The sequence below is a fragment of the Monodelphis domestica genome, chromosome 2, assembly GCF_027887165.1.
Source record: "Monodelphis domestica isolate mMonDom1 chromosome 2, mMonDom1.pri, whole genome shotgun sequence".
Lineage (NCBI taxonomy): Eukaryota > Metazoa > Chordata > Mammalia > Didelphimorphia > Didelphidae > Monodelphis > Monodelphis domestica.
The window spans coordinates 373,794,741-373,813,791 of NC_077228.1; positions in this window are offsets into that span (position 1 = coordinate 373,794,741).

A 19,051-nucleotide genomic window follows, 5' to 3' on the forward strand; every position below is an offset into this window, starting at 1 on the left:
GGAGTACCATGAACTAAGATAAGTGAGGGAGAGGGGAATTCTTTAAGTAGCCTGCCAATTAGTGACTTTTTTGTTGCTGAATTTCATTGGCTAAAGCTTCAATTGAAGGTTGGTATTTTGTTTTTTTGATTTTAAGGATCAGAGAAGAGATTTCAATCTATATCCTTTGACACAGGTTTTTCACTGCACTATGGTGGTTTTCTGCTAGAAAATTAATCTCACTTTCCCCAAAAATCCTAAAAGCTATTACACATAGACATTCTACAGAAATTAAAATTTGAGTTTTATTTTGTATTCATTACTTCTTAGCCTTTAAACAAATTACATTTCCAAATCTTATAATCTAAATATGAAGTTCTAGATTCCATAACTTCCAGAGTTATTTTAATAGAAAAGTGAAGTAATATACATTTATGTCATTTGAATTTCTATAAACAAAACTACTTTCAGAAATCATGATATTGTATTTCTTCAGAGACAAAATTATGAGTGAATTAACAATGACCAACCACAATTCTATGACACTGATGGTCAAGTGTGGTATTCACCACCTTCATTTTTTTCAAGTCCTATTTCAAGTCATATTGTAGAAAAATACATTTGCTAATGAATGCCCAAAAAGCTTGTGACTATAAAAACGATGCCACTAATTATTTAAATAAATTATGGGACTTTGCTTAATGATTCTGTCTGATTCCAGGACAAGATATACACACAAGAGCCATTGCACAGAGCAAAAGAAAACCCAATCCAGGATGGACTGATGCACTTCTAGGCCAATACAAAGGTCTTGAACCTAGTGTGAAGACTCAAGGTTACTATGTTTAACATGTGTTAAGACATAGGCTTTCCTTGTGTCCACACTCACTCTGAAAATACTCACAGATGAGTATCCCCAAAACCTTGGCTCCTATAATTTGGTCCCCTTTTCTGCCTCTCATAGTGTGGTACTTTTCTGTAGTCCTGGCTACTGACTGGGTAAATGCATCATTGCTTAGATCATTTTGATTGGGCCCTGATTGAAGGACCTGTTATAGATTTATTTTTCTTTTACTTGGAATTTTTACACATAAGACTTTGATAGTCTATATTTTCATCCAGAAATTTTTTTCTTTTCTTTTTGATTTTTCTGATATCTTTTTAATATCTCTTGCCAATTGATTCATATACCTCATACCTCAGCCATGCATCCTTAAGTGATTCTGTATTTGTCAATCACCCTCTTAATGGGGGGAATGTAAAAAATATTATTATTTAAATTGCAAAGTTTAATTCCTTTTGAGAAGAATGTTAGGTAAAGAAGATGCTACTTCTCTGAATCCAGAACTGAACTGTTGGAGAAGCCACCATGAAGAAGCCTCCAGACCACAAGCTGCAAAAAATTGAACTTTGGGTATGGTTTATTGAACATTTATTTGTATGTATACTTTTATGCCAAAGGGGACCACCCCCTAAATGGCTTTCTGTCAATGCGTCCAGTAATTATTGTTTTTTTTTCTCTTATCCTCAAATTATTGTAATCTTTAAATTGATTATGTTTTTATGATCCTTTGGGGAAGGACTTCTTCCCAGAGGATCAAACGGGGGATGTAAAAAATAGACTCGAATACAGGACTACAATCCCCACAAGCCTTTGCTCCACTTCCCCAAAATGCTTTGTAATCTCACGGGAATTCTGAGGTGGGCCGAGATCGAGGAAGGATTTAAGATGGTGGCAAAGGTTTTTGGGTCTCTTTATGGACTTCCGTTTTGGAGCAGATGTGGCTTTTTCCATAATGTAGGTGAGGTCTTGTCTAGGCCTCTGGCCTAGGCACGTTTTCCTTATCCTGTATTTTCTTTAATCCTTTATCCTTAATAAACCTCTAAAAAAATATAATACTCCTTGCAGAGAAAAACTAATTTCTACTTGCCTCAGTCTCCCCATATTCCTAAATTTTAATCTTTACAATATTTCAAGTCCAAGCAAGTACTACTAACTTCATCTGTCACTCTGTTTCTTTTGTTGGTTTTGATAATTATTTTTTTTTTAAACCCTTACCTTCCATCTTGGAGTCAATACTGTGTACTGTGTATTGGCTCCAAGGCAGAAGAGTGGTAAGGGCTAGGCAATGGGGGTCAAGTGACTTGCCCAGGGTCACATAGCTGGGAAGTGTCTGAGGCCAGATTTGAACCTACAACCTCCTGGCTGTAGGCCTGGTTCTCAATCCACTGAGATACCCAGCTGCCCTCTGGATTTGATATTATTTAACTGCCCATGGGCACTCCTTCTGGGAGCATGCCCCTCTCCCCTCCCCAGTGGGAGCCCCATGTGCCCCCAGCCACCTGGTGTGTGCTGCCTACAACCCCTCCCTCCTCCCAGCCAGCATGTAGAGTAGCCCTTCCCCCCAGGTTGAGCCTGGGCATGGCCAAGGCCAAGGCTCCAGGCTCTTGGTGGCTCTCAGACCCCAAGGCATGCTGAGCCTGCAGGCGGTTGTGTGTCATTGAAAATGGCTACATGTGTCGGTACTCACACATGTGTCATAGGTTTGCCATCACAGGCCTAGCCCTTACTGTTGTGAAATGTAAGGGTTTAAATAAAATAAAATTAAATTAAATTCTTCCCTTCCTTTAATGCTCAGTTCAGGTGCCAGCCCTTCATGATTTTAATCTTTCTTGGTCTAATTTCCTGTAGGAAAAAATAATATGAAATCAAGGTTTTCAAAGCTATTACAACCATCTCCATGCGGCATGCCACCTATTTCCTAAATTGGAGGGCTGGTGAAAAGTAGGTCAAATCAAAATCAAATGTAATCATGGAATTAGCACTTTTAGAGGAACATGAATTTAAAACTGGAAGCAGCTTGAGAAGCCATCTAGTTCATTTTACAAATGAGGAAATTGAGGCCCAGATGAGTGATTTGCCAATTATCATGTAGATAGTAAGCAGCAGAACCAAGGTTTGGAGCCATCACCTCTTACTCTAAATCTGAAGCTTTTGTTGGTCAGTCATTTCAGATTCTTTGTGACCCCATTTGGGGTTTTCTAGGCAGAAATCCTGTAGTGGCTTGCCATTTCCTTCTTCAGTTCAGTTTATAGATAAGGAAATGAAGGCAAACCAGATTAAATGACTTGCCCAGGGTCACATAGCTAGTAAATGTCCAAAGCCAAATTTGAACTCAGCAAGATGAGTCTTCCTAGATGCCAGACCCAGAAGTCTCTCCACTGTGCCACCTAGCTGCCCAATCCATAGCTTACCACTTACTATAACACCAAATCCACGCCACCAACATTTTCATCTGTCTTTTCTGACACATATTTGCCTATTCATTTAGAAAATATCAGTAATACAATTTTAAACCTAGAGACTTTTGCAAGTTTTTAATGGTGAAGCTCCCTAATTAATGTGGGTAAAGCAATAGTGCCCCATCCCAGTGAGAGATCTTGGCCTAATGAGAAGTGGCTAGAAGGTAAATCCTTTCCGTTTGGACAGGTTTCTTTAAACCATGGATATCTAAAACCCAGTCTGTTTTTGTGCCTTATGGGTGAACTTATTTTAAAATGTGTCCTTATTTTTGGTAGTTAAACCGAAATCTTCCTAAAACATGACCAAGCAGAGGCACTTGGCCTAAAATACAGCTGGGTATGCCCACATTTAGATTCTGGAGAAACATCCAGCTGGGAAGACTAAATTTAGCCTGAGCCTCTAATAAGGCCAGCTCGTACATGTCACAAACTTCAAATGCTGTCTTGACCCCCAAATCTGTAAGGAATAAAGACTTAGACTCTTCTACATGATGTTTACTTTTAAAAGCAATTCACTTGATCTGCTAATATAAATAACAAATGAAGGAACAGTTTCCCTATTTCATTTAGATGAGATCATTAGTTATTTCAACAGAAGCCCAAGACCTCATCCTTTTTCATGTTCAATAACCTTTGGCATTCTGGTGAAGTCTATGGAGGCCCTCCTCTCAGAATAAGGTTTTTAAACCCATTAAATAAAATGTGTAGGATGATAGAAAACCAGTTGATATAAATGTGGTTTTTTCCCAGCCAAGTTCACAGACCCCTGAAATGTATCTGTAAACCCATTGGAGGTCCACAGACTCCACCCTTCTCGCTCTGGGGATATTGGCACTGTCTCAGCTCTGATGCATCTGAAGATACTGATGGCCAGAACTGATGTTTATATGTCTGCTGGAGCTATGGTGCTCTTCTGGGTAACTTTGCTAAAGCTATCTTTGCTGCCACCTCCAAAACCAACAAGTTGCCCAGTTCCCAATCTGTGGAAAGAGACTCTGTTCATCATCTCCCAACCAGGGAATCACCAACAACATTGTAAAGGCTTATATTTGAGTGTCTGTCCAGAGAACCCAGGTAGCTTCTGTGGCTTCCACACAAATGTTTTTGCATAAACAAAGAATTAGGTAAACTAGGATGGATTAAAAAAAATTTTTTTAAAGAAATAACAGCTACTCCTAGTGAATTCATCAATGAACTTTCCAGCAAGGAATTTTACTCCTGGTCTTCCTCATAAATTTCTTTGCTATCATGAGGATACCATTTTCTCTGGTAATTAATTTACTCATGTCTAAGACAGATTGCAATATGATCTAGATGAAGAGATTAAATCATTTTTGATGTTTAGACATTCAGTCATTCCCAATTCTTCATGACCCAGTGAACCATAGCACATGAGCTCCTTCTAGCCTCAGTATCTCTCAAAGTCTGGCCAAGTTCATGTTCATTGTTTTTATGACACTATTTATCCATATCAACCTCTGCTGTCTCCTTCTCTTTTTGCCTTCCATTTTCCTCTACATTGGGGTCTTTTCCAAAGAATCCTGTCTTCTTATTACTTAGCCAAAGTATTTAAACTTCAGCTTCGCTATTTGACTTTCCAATAATTAGCCCAAGTTAGTTTCTTTAAATATTGACAGATTTGATCTCTTTGCTGTTGAAGAGACTTTCAAAAGTCTTCTCCAACACACCACGTTTTGAAAGCATGGATTCTGCTGCACTCAGCTTTCTTTATAGTCCAGCTCTAAGAACTGTCAAGTAGAAAGATGTGCCTGTAAGTGAATCTTCTCAGAATGAGCTCTTTTAATGTGACCTCATCAAAGTTTAAAAACAAAACACTCCCGCTACCACCATCAGCGACAAAACAAAGTCATGCAAAACTGAATTGCCTTCCTTTGCAGCTGTGTGACAAAAATAATTTTGTGGACTACTTCCATTTATTCTGGTTCAGTTGAAGGTAAAACATGGGCCACAGTCAGTCATAGCAAAGATGAAGTGTATTCTAAGTTGCTCCTCTGGCCTCAGAATCTTTTCTGTACTATTTTTTTTTCTTGCTCACTGGAAAGGATCCACCAGTTCTGCTGTATCCTATGTACCCTCTCCAGAAAGGAAAGGACTTGATGATCAGTTGTTTATGTTTATAGACTGATCACATTTTAAGCAGGCAGCTAGGTGGCACAGTGGATAGAATACTGGGTTTGAAAGCACTCACTCTAGTATCTTTGCCAAGAAACCCCAAATGGGGTCAAGAAGAGTCAGACATGACTGAAACAAATAAAGAACAATGTGTTTTTCATTGACAGAAGTACTATTATAGTGCAGCTTTTAAGTAACATTGTTTTGTGCAATAATGCATAATATGAATTGGGGCAAGAGTGTGATAATAAATATTTAATAACCAGCTCTGCCCCCCCATCCCCACCTTTAAGTTTATTCTGCTTTATTAACATTTTCTCCATAATTTTCTTAAATCTAGACAATCAACAAAATTAATGTCAAGCCATGATTTGTAGCCTTTCTTTCTTTCTTTCTTTCTTTCTTTCTTTCTTTCTTTCTTTCTTTCTTTCTTTGTTTCTTTCTTTCTTTCTTCCTTCCTTCCTTCCTTCCTTCCTTCCTTCCTTCCTTCCTTCCTTCCTTCCTTCCTTCCTTCCTTCCTTCCTTCCTTCCTTCCTTCCTTCCTTCCTTCCTTCCTTCCTTTCTTCCTTCCTTCCTTCCTTCCTTCCTTTCAATTCCAAGGCAAAAGAGTGCTAATGACTAGGCAATAAAGGTTAAGTAGCTTGCCCAGGGTTACACAACTAGGAAGTGCCTGGGGCCAGTTTTGAACCTAGGATCTTCCAGCTCTCAATCCTTTGAGTCACTTACTTGCCCCCATGTTTATAAATTTCTGAAGTGTAAAACCAATAGTGGAAATTTAACAATTAGCTGTTGGGAGCCAAGAACTGGTTCCAACATGCCTCTGATAGAGTTCTGAGATAGTATAAATGCTAGTAATACTTTCCCTTGAAAATGATAACTAGAACACCAATGTATATCTATTAAACACTGTATACATATTATATGTATGTCATATACACAGTGTGTATATGACATACATAGGTATATACATATGTGTTTGTATGTGGTTAAAAGAGGGAGAATGGCATAGGAGACAGAGAGAGGACCTGTGTTCAAGTGTTTCCTCTGACATATACACTGGCTATATGACTTTAGCCAGGCAACTTTGTAAAACTGTGAATTATAGAAGGGTTACTAATACATGTCCATGGAGAGAGTTTCTCTATCAGATTTCCCCTACTGATGAATTGTAGGTCTAGATCAGCTTTCCCTCCCTGCAAAGTGCTTATTTTAAATGACATTAAAAAAAGAATAATTTCCTTTTTTTTACTTCAAATTTTCTTCAACCTCCTCTTCTGCCCATACCCCCGGCCTCGCATTTAAAAGGTTCCTTTAATACATTTCAAGGTCAGAAGTATCCTAAGGGAAAATCTGCTTGCTGTTTTTTTTTTGGGGGGGGGGAACCTGCTAAATCCTTTGTAGATATGAAATATAATATAAACTATAGCAATCGAGCAAATGAAATGGTTTAACTTTGCTGTGAAACCTGGAAAGAGAAGACAGAGACACTAGTTCCCTCTCCCCCCAGGTAGTAGGTAGTAGAAAAATTATGAATATAATTTAATTTAAAAGTTATTCGTGAGAAGGAATAGTGCATGGGCTAGAAAGCAACAAATCAGAAGAAGAACTTGGTAAATGAAAATAAAAGGAAGCTTATTGTGTAACAATACTACTAAAATGTCAATGCTATTCCTGGAGGTGTACACAGGCAATCACATGTCATAAGGAGAGAGGTTATAGTGTCATCTTCCTTAGCCAAAGGGATCTGCTCTTCTAAATATGACATTTGATTTCTGTCTACTTATCTGTTGCACACAAGTTGTTTATGTGACATATGGAATGGGACAAGGTCATAAGACCTCGGGAATAACTGTGTTCATTGTTAGGAACACAGTGTTCTAGGTACATAAGCAACTTGGGGGCTATCCCATGTGGATTTTAATTTTGGAGAAAAAACATTTCTTCCATAAATATCATTAGGTTTTCTTTCTCCAGGAAAAAGCCGAATAGTATAACTGATTTTTTGTTTCTTACTATGACTTCTATTCTTTGGAGTTGGCTACCCAATTTTGCTAATGTAATGGCAATATTATTTGAAATCACACCTTCTATGGAATCATGGAGCTAGTTGCTAAGGTCAAGTAGTTCAAACCCCTGTTGCTAGTCCATCCTTATAGGTTTGGTTCAGTTGGGTAAGAGAATGAATTTCATAATGAACTGGAGGGATTCCATGTGAACTGGAACGACCTCCAGGAATTGATGCAGAGTGAAAGGAGCACAACCAGGAGAACATTGTACACAGAGTCTGACACACTGTGGCAAATCTAACATAACGAACTTCTCTACTAGCAGCAATGCAATGATCCAGGATAATCCTGAGGGACTTGTGAGAAAGAATGCTATCCACATTGTTAAGGGTAAATTTTTGGGTTGAGACTGAATATATTATTTAATGGTTGCCAGGGATTTAAATTCTAAATCCCAATGAAATACTTGTCAGAATAGAATTTTATGGTTTTTTATGGTGGTTTATTTACAATAGAAGGAAGAAATTAAGAATGAGGGAGAAAGAGGGAAAAGGGTAGAAGATCTGCTCTGGCCTGGCCTGAGCCAGGGGTAGTTCAGAGGCCTCAGCCAAGGGGCCTTCCCAGAAGATTAAATCTAGCTCAACTTCCAGCCACGAGGCCTCCTCCAAGATGAGGAGCCTCCTTGGAGGCTGGTGGCTTCAGAAAGCCAGGGAAAGAGGATTCAGCCTTAACACTCACCACATGGTTAACTAAGGGAAGCAGTCTCAGGCCTCCACACTCTAGTCCTCCAGGTCAAGAACCACTACAAAAAGTCACCAAAGTCCTCAAAAAGACCCTCTCACAGGAAGTGATGCAAAATATAAAGGCAGTTCTTTACATCACTTCCTGTGTTTTGCACATACCAATGGTGGCTTAAACTTGACTTAGGACAGCCAAAAGGGTCAATCAATCATCTCCAATTTGTCACTTGCTAGCACACACAGGTCACAAACTATCCTCCCCCACACTTAATTCTTAAGTGGGGATGTATACAATTCTGGTTGCTAAAATTCTAAAGACTAAGCAGGGTAGAATAAATCTAAAATTCACAACATCCAGAGAAAGAACTGTGGGAGTAGAAACACAGAAGAAAAACATTTCCTTGATCATATGGTTCCATAGGGCTGTGATTGGGGATGTAGATGCTAAATGATCACTCTACTGCAAATAATAATAATATAGAAATAGTTCTTGATCAATGATGCATGTAAAACCCATCTGAATTACTCATTGGCTACAGGAGGGGGGAGGGAACTAACTAACTAAATGAATGAATGAATAAATAAATTATTAAAAAAGAGAATGAATTCCAAAATGTGGACGGCTATCTCACAGTTGTGCCCTTGCTCAGAAAGAGAAGGCAGCTGGGTAGCTCAGTGGATTGAGAACCAGGCCTAGAGCTAGGAGGTCTTAGGTTCAAATCTGGCCTCAGACACTTCTCAGCTGTGCGACCCTGGGCAAGTCACTTAACCCCCATTGCCTAGCCCTCACCACTCTTCTGCCTTGGAACCAATACACAGTATTAATTCCAAGACAGAAGGTAAGGGTTTAAAAAAAGATAGAAAGAAAGAAAGGGCAGTAAAATACAAAAGGTCAAGACAATGGAAAGGGAAAGAACAATCAACCTTGAATATTTAGAAATTATAATAATAAGGGGCAGGCTTAGTGGATGGAGAGTCAGGCATGGAGATGGGAAATTGTGGGCTCAAATTTGGCCTCAGATACTTCCTAACTGTGTGACCAGCATGGGCAAGTCACTTAACCCCCATTGCCTAGCCTTTCTGCTCTTCTGCCTTGGAACCAATACAGAGTATTGATTCTAAGACAGAAGGTAAGGGTTATTTAAAAAAAAAAAGAAAAGAAATTATAATAATTCAGTGATATGAAAATACAGAAAGACAATCTTCCTTTCCATACCCCCTCTTTTTTTTTTAACCCTTACTTTCTGTCTCAGTATCAATTCTAAGACAGAACCATAAAGGCTAGGCAGTTAATGTTAAATGACTTGCCCAGGGTCACATATCTAGGAAGATTCTGAGGACAAATTTGAACATAGCTCCTCCTGACTCCGGGATGACTACTCTATCCACTGAGCCACCCACCACCCCTACATAGAATGTTATATATGGTAGACTTAAATATATATATATATATATATATGTGTGTGTGTGTGTGTGTGTGTGTATATATATATATATATATATATATATATAATTTAGAAATATTGGTGACACAGGAGAAAAATATATCAATAAAATTTATTTTTTAAATTAGAGTACATAGCAGCCATGCATACATACAAAAGAGGGCATGTGAGAGTGGATAAGGTAAAAAAAAGTTTTTTCTACTATAGGAAAAACATCTGAAAGGGTATTTACACAGATGGTGGGTCAAAGAAGACATTTTCTCATAAGAAGGATATCATTAGGCAGGCCATAATCAAACAATTCAAGAATATTATTTAAACTTTTTTTTTTCCCAGAAAGGCAAAAATCCTGCAGGCTTTCCCACCATTTAATTGCTTTTTGCCATTGTTCAGTGGCATCTGAATCTTTGTGACTCCACTTGGGGTTTGCTTGGTAGAGATACTAGAACGGTTAGCCATTTCCTTCTCCAGCTCATTTTACAGATGAAGAAATTGAGGCAAATAGGGTGAAGTGACTTGTTCAGAGTCACATAGCTAGTCATTGTCTGAGGTCAAATTTGAACTCAAGTCTTCCTGACTCCAGGCACAGTGCTCTGCCACATCCTCAAGGAACTTTTTTTGAACTCCCTGGTCAAGTATGAGCAGACTCTCCCTCAGATATCATATAGTGCTTTGTTTTAGAATACTAATCATTGTTATATAATAACATTATTAAATAATATATAATAATTTATGTAGTAGCTATTTGTTTTGATGCCTTATTCCCCTACTAGACTAAGGACAAGGACTATCTCATCTAATAGTATATCTTGAAGTCAGGAAGGTGGCTCCGTGGATTGGGAACTAGGCCTAGAGACGGGATGTCCTGGGTTCAAATATGGCCTCAGATACTTCCTAGCTGTGTGACCCTGGACAAGTCATTTAACCCCAATTGCCTAGCCCTTACCACTCTTCCGCCTTAGAAACAATTGGATTGATTTTTTTGTTGCTATTCCTCTTTGGTGAAGAGTTCCTCTTTATTGGTTAATATCAATTTCAGAATAGTCGTTTTTGTTGCCCATTCTACCTTTTGAAGGATGACATTAAAATTATGGAACATGGGGAATTAATTAATTGTTCTGTTTTTAGTAGAGAGGGGGCTCGAGCAGATGTCTGGATAATTCATGTCTTCTCATCATTACTAGATCATGTTCTGTACAAGTCTGCATTCTTAATATGCAGAATAGAACATATATTTTTAATATGGCCAATACTGAAAATTTGTTTTGCTTTAATATGTATATTTGTTATAAGGGTTTTGTTTTTCTTTTTAGTAGTGAAGGGAGCTGATGAGAAAATAAATGCTTCATAATTGAAAAAATAAGCAAAAGAGTATATTATTTATTTTCAAGCTCATTATTCATTTCTTCTTTCTGGTTGGAGGTCTTTAGAATAGGTATTTCTATTCTTTTATTGGTCCACATCCAAAGCTTTGTATTGTGTCTTCTTGCTATGGCTTTTGCTTTTCTACATGAGTATATCTTTGATATAAAATACTATTCTTTATCTCCTGAACTAATCTGTTTGAATAAAGTATATAATTCTATGTCCATATTTCAATTATGAGTTCATAGCCCATCTACTCTTTTTTAAAAATAATTTTATAGTATTTTATTTGATCATTTCCATGCATTATTCATTAAAGACAAGGATCATTTTCTTTTCCTCTCCTCTACCCCCCGTAGCCGACACGTGATTCCACTGGGTATCACATGTGTTCTTGATTCGAACCCATTGCCATGTTGTTAATATTTGCATTAGAGTGTTCGTTTAGAGTCTCTCCTCTGTCATGTCCCCTCAACCGCTGTAGTCAGGCAGTTGTTTTTCCTCGGTGTTTCTACTCCCACAGTTTGTCCTCTGCTTATGGATAGTGTTTTTTCTCCTAGATCCCTGAAGATTGTTCAGGGACATTACACCGCCACTAATGGAGAAGTCCATTACGTTCGATTATACCACAGTGTATTAGTCTCTGTGTACAATGTTCTCCTGGTTCTGCTCCTCTCGCTCTGCATCACTTCCTGGAGGTCGTTCCAGTCTCCATGGAATTCCTCCACTTTATTATTCCTTTTTGCACAATAATATTCCATCACCAACATATACCACAATTTGTTCAGCCATTCCCCAATTGATGGGCATCCCCGTTTTCCAATTTTTGGCCACCACAAAGAGAGCAGCTATGAATATTTTTGTACAAGTCTTTTTGTCCATTATCTCTTTGGGGTACAGACCCAGCAGTGCATAGCTCATCTACTCTTGACTGTCCAAGATCATAGGACTTATAAGTAACACAGTCAGGATTCTTATAACCAGTCTGGTTCTCTTTCCCTCATATTACACCATACAACAAGGACTGAAATAATGCTTAACTCAGATAGGAATTTATTGAGAGCCTGGAGTGATAGAAAGAAAGAATGTTGGACTTGAAGATGAGAGATTTGTACTCAATTTCTGGATCTGATGCTAGCTACCTATATGTCCTTGACCAAAATCATTTAGGGAAAAAATCTAATAGCTCACATTTCTGTAGTGCTCTGAAAGGGCCTACTTCTGATATGGTATTATTAAAATTTCTAAGTTTAATGTGAGGTTCAGATCTGTCCTTCAAATATCTTTCTTGATTCCTTTGTTGCTAACCGACTCAAGGAATGCTTTTTACATCCTCCTTCCCTGGAGCATCTTCTATTTTAGGGTGATTGAAATGTGAGATTATGGATTCTATCTTGCCTGGTAAATAAGAGTCATCTTAGGCTAGGTCTAACTTCAGACAGCAGGACAGAGTCTGTAAGTCCTGCATTGGAGTGAACAGACAATGTCATTCCTAACTGTATGGTATTTGATCACAGGACAGGGATGTGTGATTTTCCATCATCAATCAAGGAACTGGGGAAGCTATTCACTTCACCAAATACAGATCTTTTGGGCTGCCTAGAGGAAGGGCTGAATGATGAATTTCCAAGATACTGTATATCTTGATCTTTGATCACTGAAATCACTGACCCATTAACATAATGGTTATTGCTAGCCTGATCAACAAATTGATTTTCTGACCTGGAACCCAATCTCTTGGTATTTTTAATCATCACAACTCACAACAACCCTTTGAGATAGATAATATAAGTCTTATCCTCATTTTTACAGGTAAGGAAACTGAGATTTAGAAAAGTTAAGTGACTTGCCCACAGTGAAATAGTATAATGTATAGAGTATTGCACTTGGAATCAGAAAGATCTGAGTCCAAATCCTGTTTCAGTCACTTGCTATTTTTGTGACCCTGGATATAAGTACATAACTTCTCTCAGCCTCAGTTTCTCCATCTGTAAAATGTGGATAAAAGCATCCACTTTACAGGGTTATTGTGAGGATCAATGGGCTATTATATATATACATATATATATATATATATATATATAATATTTTTGCAAAATGTAAGGTGCTATAGCTGGGACTATTATTTATCAGTGATCCTGCAGCTAGTAAGTGTTAGAGACAGAGTCCAAACCTAAGTCTTCTAACCCCACTCCAGTGGCCTTTTCATGACCCCACACTGAACCACACTGCCTCCTCATCCTAAAACTCTGGTTAACAATCCCTTTTACTATCTACCTCTCTGCAGTGTAATCAGAATAAAAAGAAATAATGTAAGCTGTGATGTACTTAATAAAACTTAAAGCACTAACTAAAACGTAAGCCAATATTAAACTTGTCTAATGATCATCCGGCACACACTGCTAAGGCTGTCTGAAGGTTCTGAAACAGCTGTCTCCTTCACCTTGCCTTTTGGAACTGAGTTAGTAACAACGACTCAAGTCAATTCTGTTCCACAAATATTTACTGCCTGCTTTGTGTAAAGCATTGCTATGTGCAAAACAAGACCATAAATATATCTGTAGGTTTCTTTGGATTAGGGCCCAGGCTCTGCTTTAGTCTGTTCCACAGTTAGCTTCCAGATATATACAACTCTTGGGTGACTCAGAAGAAAAGTCCAATACAATACAGGCACAAAAAGTAATAATAATAAATTCCTTTTGACAACAGCAAACTCCACTGCATATTACCTAGTCTTTTGAATTAGCAGGAGGTTAAAAAGTAGGGTAGGGGAAGGCAAATTGTAGAGAGAATCTATCTTTAAATACATTTCTGTTCATTTGTTAAGTGTAGTGTAGTTTTCATTTCTTGTGACATTTAACAATAGACTAGCAATAAGCAGTGTAACATGTGCTCTCAATATGGGCCTCTGCTTTTGAGGAGAGCCTTCTTAAAAGAGCATTTGAGGATGCCCAGGCCATACACAAAAGTTCTACCCCACTTTCTAGCCCTCCCCTTTACTTAAATTTTAAATGTTCTCATCATGATTTGTGGAATTCTCCCAACACAAAATGGTTTCATAGTATCCAGCTGCTAAATTGTACATTTGGGGTTCTTTTTTAAAATTACTATTTCATAAATGAATCCTAATATTTTCAAGGAGGGTAAATTGTCTCCACTTTACTATATTATTTTAGAACAAACTCTGTACACTGAAAACATGGTGGGATGCCTTACTTTCTCTTCTTTTTTAAATGAAAGAATGAAAATCTCATCTCTCCTCCTACCTGACATTGGAAAGTCACAGAGTATCCATTATTATAGTTAAGGGAAACAATAAACACATTTGAATATTATTGTTAAAAAAAAACCTTTCTCAAACTCTTAAAAAGCAAATATCTGTAAAGCCATTATATTCTTCTAAAATATACAAAACCATTCAGCCATGAACACAAGCCTAGAGAACATTTGATTCCTTAATAAACATCTCTATTGTTTAATTTAATCATCTTGTCTTGTTTCAGTTCCTTGGAATTAGAATTTTTGAAACTCCTTTATCTGGGGGCAAGAGGTGGAAAAAACAACATTCCATCTACCGAGGACTTGGGTAAAAATTCACTGAGTGGATCATTAGAGAAAAAAGAGAGAATGGCAGAAATGAATTTTCTCAAAGTTATAATTTGGGTTCCCTTCAGATTTACAAACACAGATCCTTCAATCAAGGCTCTTCTTGGGATTGGTTACTGGGGGAGGTTGTGAAAGAGCATTCTCTTGGGGGAGGGTGTCTTTTGAAATGGAACAGATCCTCCTTTGCCTGAAATAATTTAGATGTGACTCTTCAGAAAGCAAGGCAGGTGGATGGATTTTCCAAATGTTGGAAGAGTTGGAACTCTTCTATTTTGCTTCTGCCATTCTCTGGTGTACTCTTGTGGTCAGGTCTGAACATGATAGTTCTGGCCTACAAGGAGAATGTGTCCATTATCATGAAGATGCTTTATTCTATGGCATTACTAGAGATGTCTTTTGGAACAGTCAGGTTCCATGGAAAAACAATTTTTAAAAATCATCACAAATACTTCTCTCTCTTCACCCCTTCCAATGACTTCTCCAGGTCCTTTTCAGCCCTAGAGTGCTGCTCCTCTGTGTTTTGTGGGGTTCCTCTACTCCAGAAGAAATACATTTACTTATAGAGGTTTTAATGGGTCATGGTAAAACCCATCTGCCTGGCTTTTGAGGTCCTCCAAAATCTGGCAATATTACTCTATTTATCCAACCTTATTTCCTAATACTGCCCCCCCACCCTCACCTACGTATGCTGTCTGCATTCATCATTGTTTCCCATAGAGACTATGCTTATTTTTCCTTTGCTTAGTATGGGGGAGTGGGAAAAGTACAAGATTTGAGGTAAGAGCAGGAGGATAAGGTAGGAGGTCACAATTCAATTATATTCAACTCATGCCACATTGATTGACTCTTCCTTTCAGTTAAACACTTAGAAGCCGGTTATTAATTGGCCTAATTTCAATATTGCTTTATGTCTCCAGGAATAAGAAGACCTGACAAGGTGGTGGATTGATGGAACAGTCAGAACATATAACACATTTATTGATTAAGCTTACCTTCTAATAGGGGCTTGGTTTGTGGCACTCCAAAACTATTACAATAGTAACATTAAAGAATACTGATCACAAATCACCATTACAGATGTAATAATGATGAAAAAAATTGAAATATTGGGAGAATTGCCAAAGAGTGGCACAGAGACATGATGCATGCATGTGTTGTCGCAAAAGTGCAGATGATAGATGTAGGTGATGCCAGGATGCCAGAAACCTTCAATTTGTAAAAAACAAAAAAACAAACAAATAAAATATCCCATGATATCTGCAAAGAGCAATAATGCAAAGCATAGTGCCTGTAGCTGAAGGTGAGAAAAGAGAGTTATTCTGGGTTTGAAAAATAGGGAAAACTCATGGAGTCATGAAATAGAAGTGTTGATTAAGGAACAGAAAGGGGAATGGAATAATGGAATAATCATACTGATTATTTCAGCCCATACTGATAGCCTCTTTTTCTGAACTATACTTATATAAACTACTATATAGTTTGGCATTACACAGTCTGTAAACATTTCAAGAATATTTTTGTTTCCCTGAGTAAATGATAACCTCGTCAAAATCAGAGAAAAATCCTCTAGTGACTTTGATTGCCTCCAAACTTTTTTACCACATGCTTTAAAAAAAAAAAAACCTGTACCTTCTGTCTTAGAATTAATACTATATATTGGTTTTGAGGCAGAAAAGTGGTAAGGGCTAGGCAATGGGGGTTAAGTGACTTGCCCAGGGTCACACAGCTAGGAAGTAACTAAAGCCAGATTTTGAACCTAGTACTTCCCGTATCTAGACCTGACTGTCAGTCCACTGAGCCATATTTGAGTTTACATGTATACAAATTTATAAACATGTATTTGTGAAGGAAATGCCCTTACATTATGTTTGTGGGTATGTATATGTAAGAGTATATGATCAAGGGAACAGTTAGGTGGCTCAGTGGATTGAGAGACAGACCTAGAGATGGGAGGTCCTGGGTTCAAATCTGGATTCAGATTCTTCTCAGCTATTGCTCTTCTGTTTTGGAATTAGTACACAGTACTGATTCTAAGATGGAAGATAAGGGCTATTATAAAATCAAACTAATATAATATATACATTAAACACACAAAAGCTACATTTTGAAAGGATGAGCTAAGAATAAAATAAATGTACATTTTATGGTAAAAAGAACTATTCTTTCCCTAAAATACTGTTTTCAAGAATTATCTTTAATGAAAACAATGCAATTGAAAAATTATAGTTATGAATTATTTAATAATTTTTTGTTTTATTACTTTGACATAGTAAAATTTGATGGTCTGATTTTAAGTTGTTTTATTACTTGCTTTACATTTGTCATAGATGACAAGGGAAGAATTTCCAGATAAACATTTTCAGAACCTATAAAATACCATCTTTAAAGGCAATTTAGGTACCTAGTAGCACAGTAAGTAGAGGACTGGTCATGAAGTCAGGAAAGTACTTTAAAATGTAGCCTCAGACATTAGCTGTGTGACCCTGGGTCAGTCACTTAACCTCTATTTCCTCAGATGTAAAATTGGGATAATAAGAGCACCTACCTTCCAGAGTTGTTGTGAGAATCAAATGATATAATTGTTTTTAAAATGCTTAGCACAGTGCCTGGCACATAATAGGCTTTATATAAAGGCTTAATGCCTTCCCCCTCTCTTGCCCTCCTCCCACTGAATGATTGGTAGGCAAAAACTGCTTATTTTTTTACCCTTCGTTTTATTGCATTCCTTCCTAGCCTTGAAAAAAAATATAACCACTTCACTAAAGAAAGAGTTGCAGATTCTCCCAGTTGTTAGTACTCTGACTCCACCCTTCTAAGAAAATAAAATTACTTTTTATTTATTTTGTGGGTAGTATGGTAGCACAGTGGATAGAATTATGAACTGCAGTCAGACATCTTCCTGAGTTCACATATGTCCGCAGATGCTTACTAGTTGTGTGACCCTGGACAAGTCACTTTAGCCTGTTTGCCTCAGTTTTCCCAGATGAGTTAGAGAAAGAAATGGCAAACTTTGTCCAGTATCTTTGTCAAGAAAATCTCAAATGGGTCCCTGAAGAATTGTATGTGACTGAATTGAAATTTATTTAGTTTATACAACCAACCAAAGGTGCCATTTAGCTGGGGTTGCCTGTATAGAGGAGGGAGAAAACTCCATCCTTTAAAAGGTGGGGATTTATTTCAGTGTATGATCACTTTCCCCAGGTAAATGAACAGAACCAGATCTAGCCCATCTCCCTCTGCAATTTACCCCTTTCCCCCCCAAGACTGTGAACTATTGGGTGGGTATAACCTTCCATGGGCCCATGCCCTAGGCCATCCCCTGACTTCAGGAACCAAAAACTTCCCTGAAATGCCAGATGCTCCAAGCCACTACCAGAGAGTGGCTGGTGAATAATTCAATAAGGTAGAGGTGAATGGTCCTGAGCCATGTAGTTCATCTCTCTTTACTATTTAGAAGCTAATGAAAGCTATTAATAAAACCAACATGATAAGATTCTTTCTCAATCGCCTTACTTTCTCCTCCCTACCACCCTCCTAGAAGGGGGTGGGAGTGAGAGAAGAAAAAAACTTGCTTGCCACCCCTGGTTTTCAAACCAAGTTTGTTCTCTATTTCTAGCCCTTCCCTGGCAACCCCTCTGTTTCCATTTCCCTCCTTGTGCTATTAATTAACAGACATGAATCACAAAGACATTGTGATCAATCATAGTTTTATAAGAAACAAATGAGGAGTCAGAAACAGCTTAAAGGAAAGAGATCACAGAGAAAGTGCCTTCTAGCTGTAGACATAAAAGGGTCTTGGGGAGAGGAGTTAAACCTTCAAGGTCCTTTCCATGATCTTCAAGGAATGACAACAGTTAGCAGCCCCAGTCTATTGTAGTCATTCTCAACAGGGTTATTTTTCTATCCAGCAGAGGTCTTGGCCCCTGGAACCAAGCCTGAAAAATACCCAGACACCAGTTTCTGAGCTCACAATTTATTGCAAAATTCTGGCAGGGCTTTTTCTCTCTTTCTCCAACCAATCACTTCTGTCCCCAAAGTTGCTCCTCTACAAAATCCAACATGCACTGAACTTCAGGCTCAGCTTCCCCAACTCAATCTCTTCCCAATTTCGGATGTCCATACTATAAAAATTAAATTAGTATCACTACACTTGCTACATCATTGCAATGGCACAGAGAGAGCGGCATGGGAGGCATTACTGCCAGTTAATATACACAAACTCTGGCAAAAATTCCTTTTTAATAATCCCAAGAATATAACACTGTAATTAGGACTTTTGTTGTTATCCCATCTGACTCTGTTACCCCTTTTTGGGGTTTTCTTGGCAAAGATTGTGAATGGTTTGCCATTTCCTTCTCCATCTCATTTTACAGATGAGAAAACGAAGGCAAATAAGGTTATATGACTTGTCCAGAGTCACACTGCTAGTAAGTATCTGAGGTCAGATTTGAACTGAAGTCTTCCTGATTCCAGG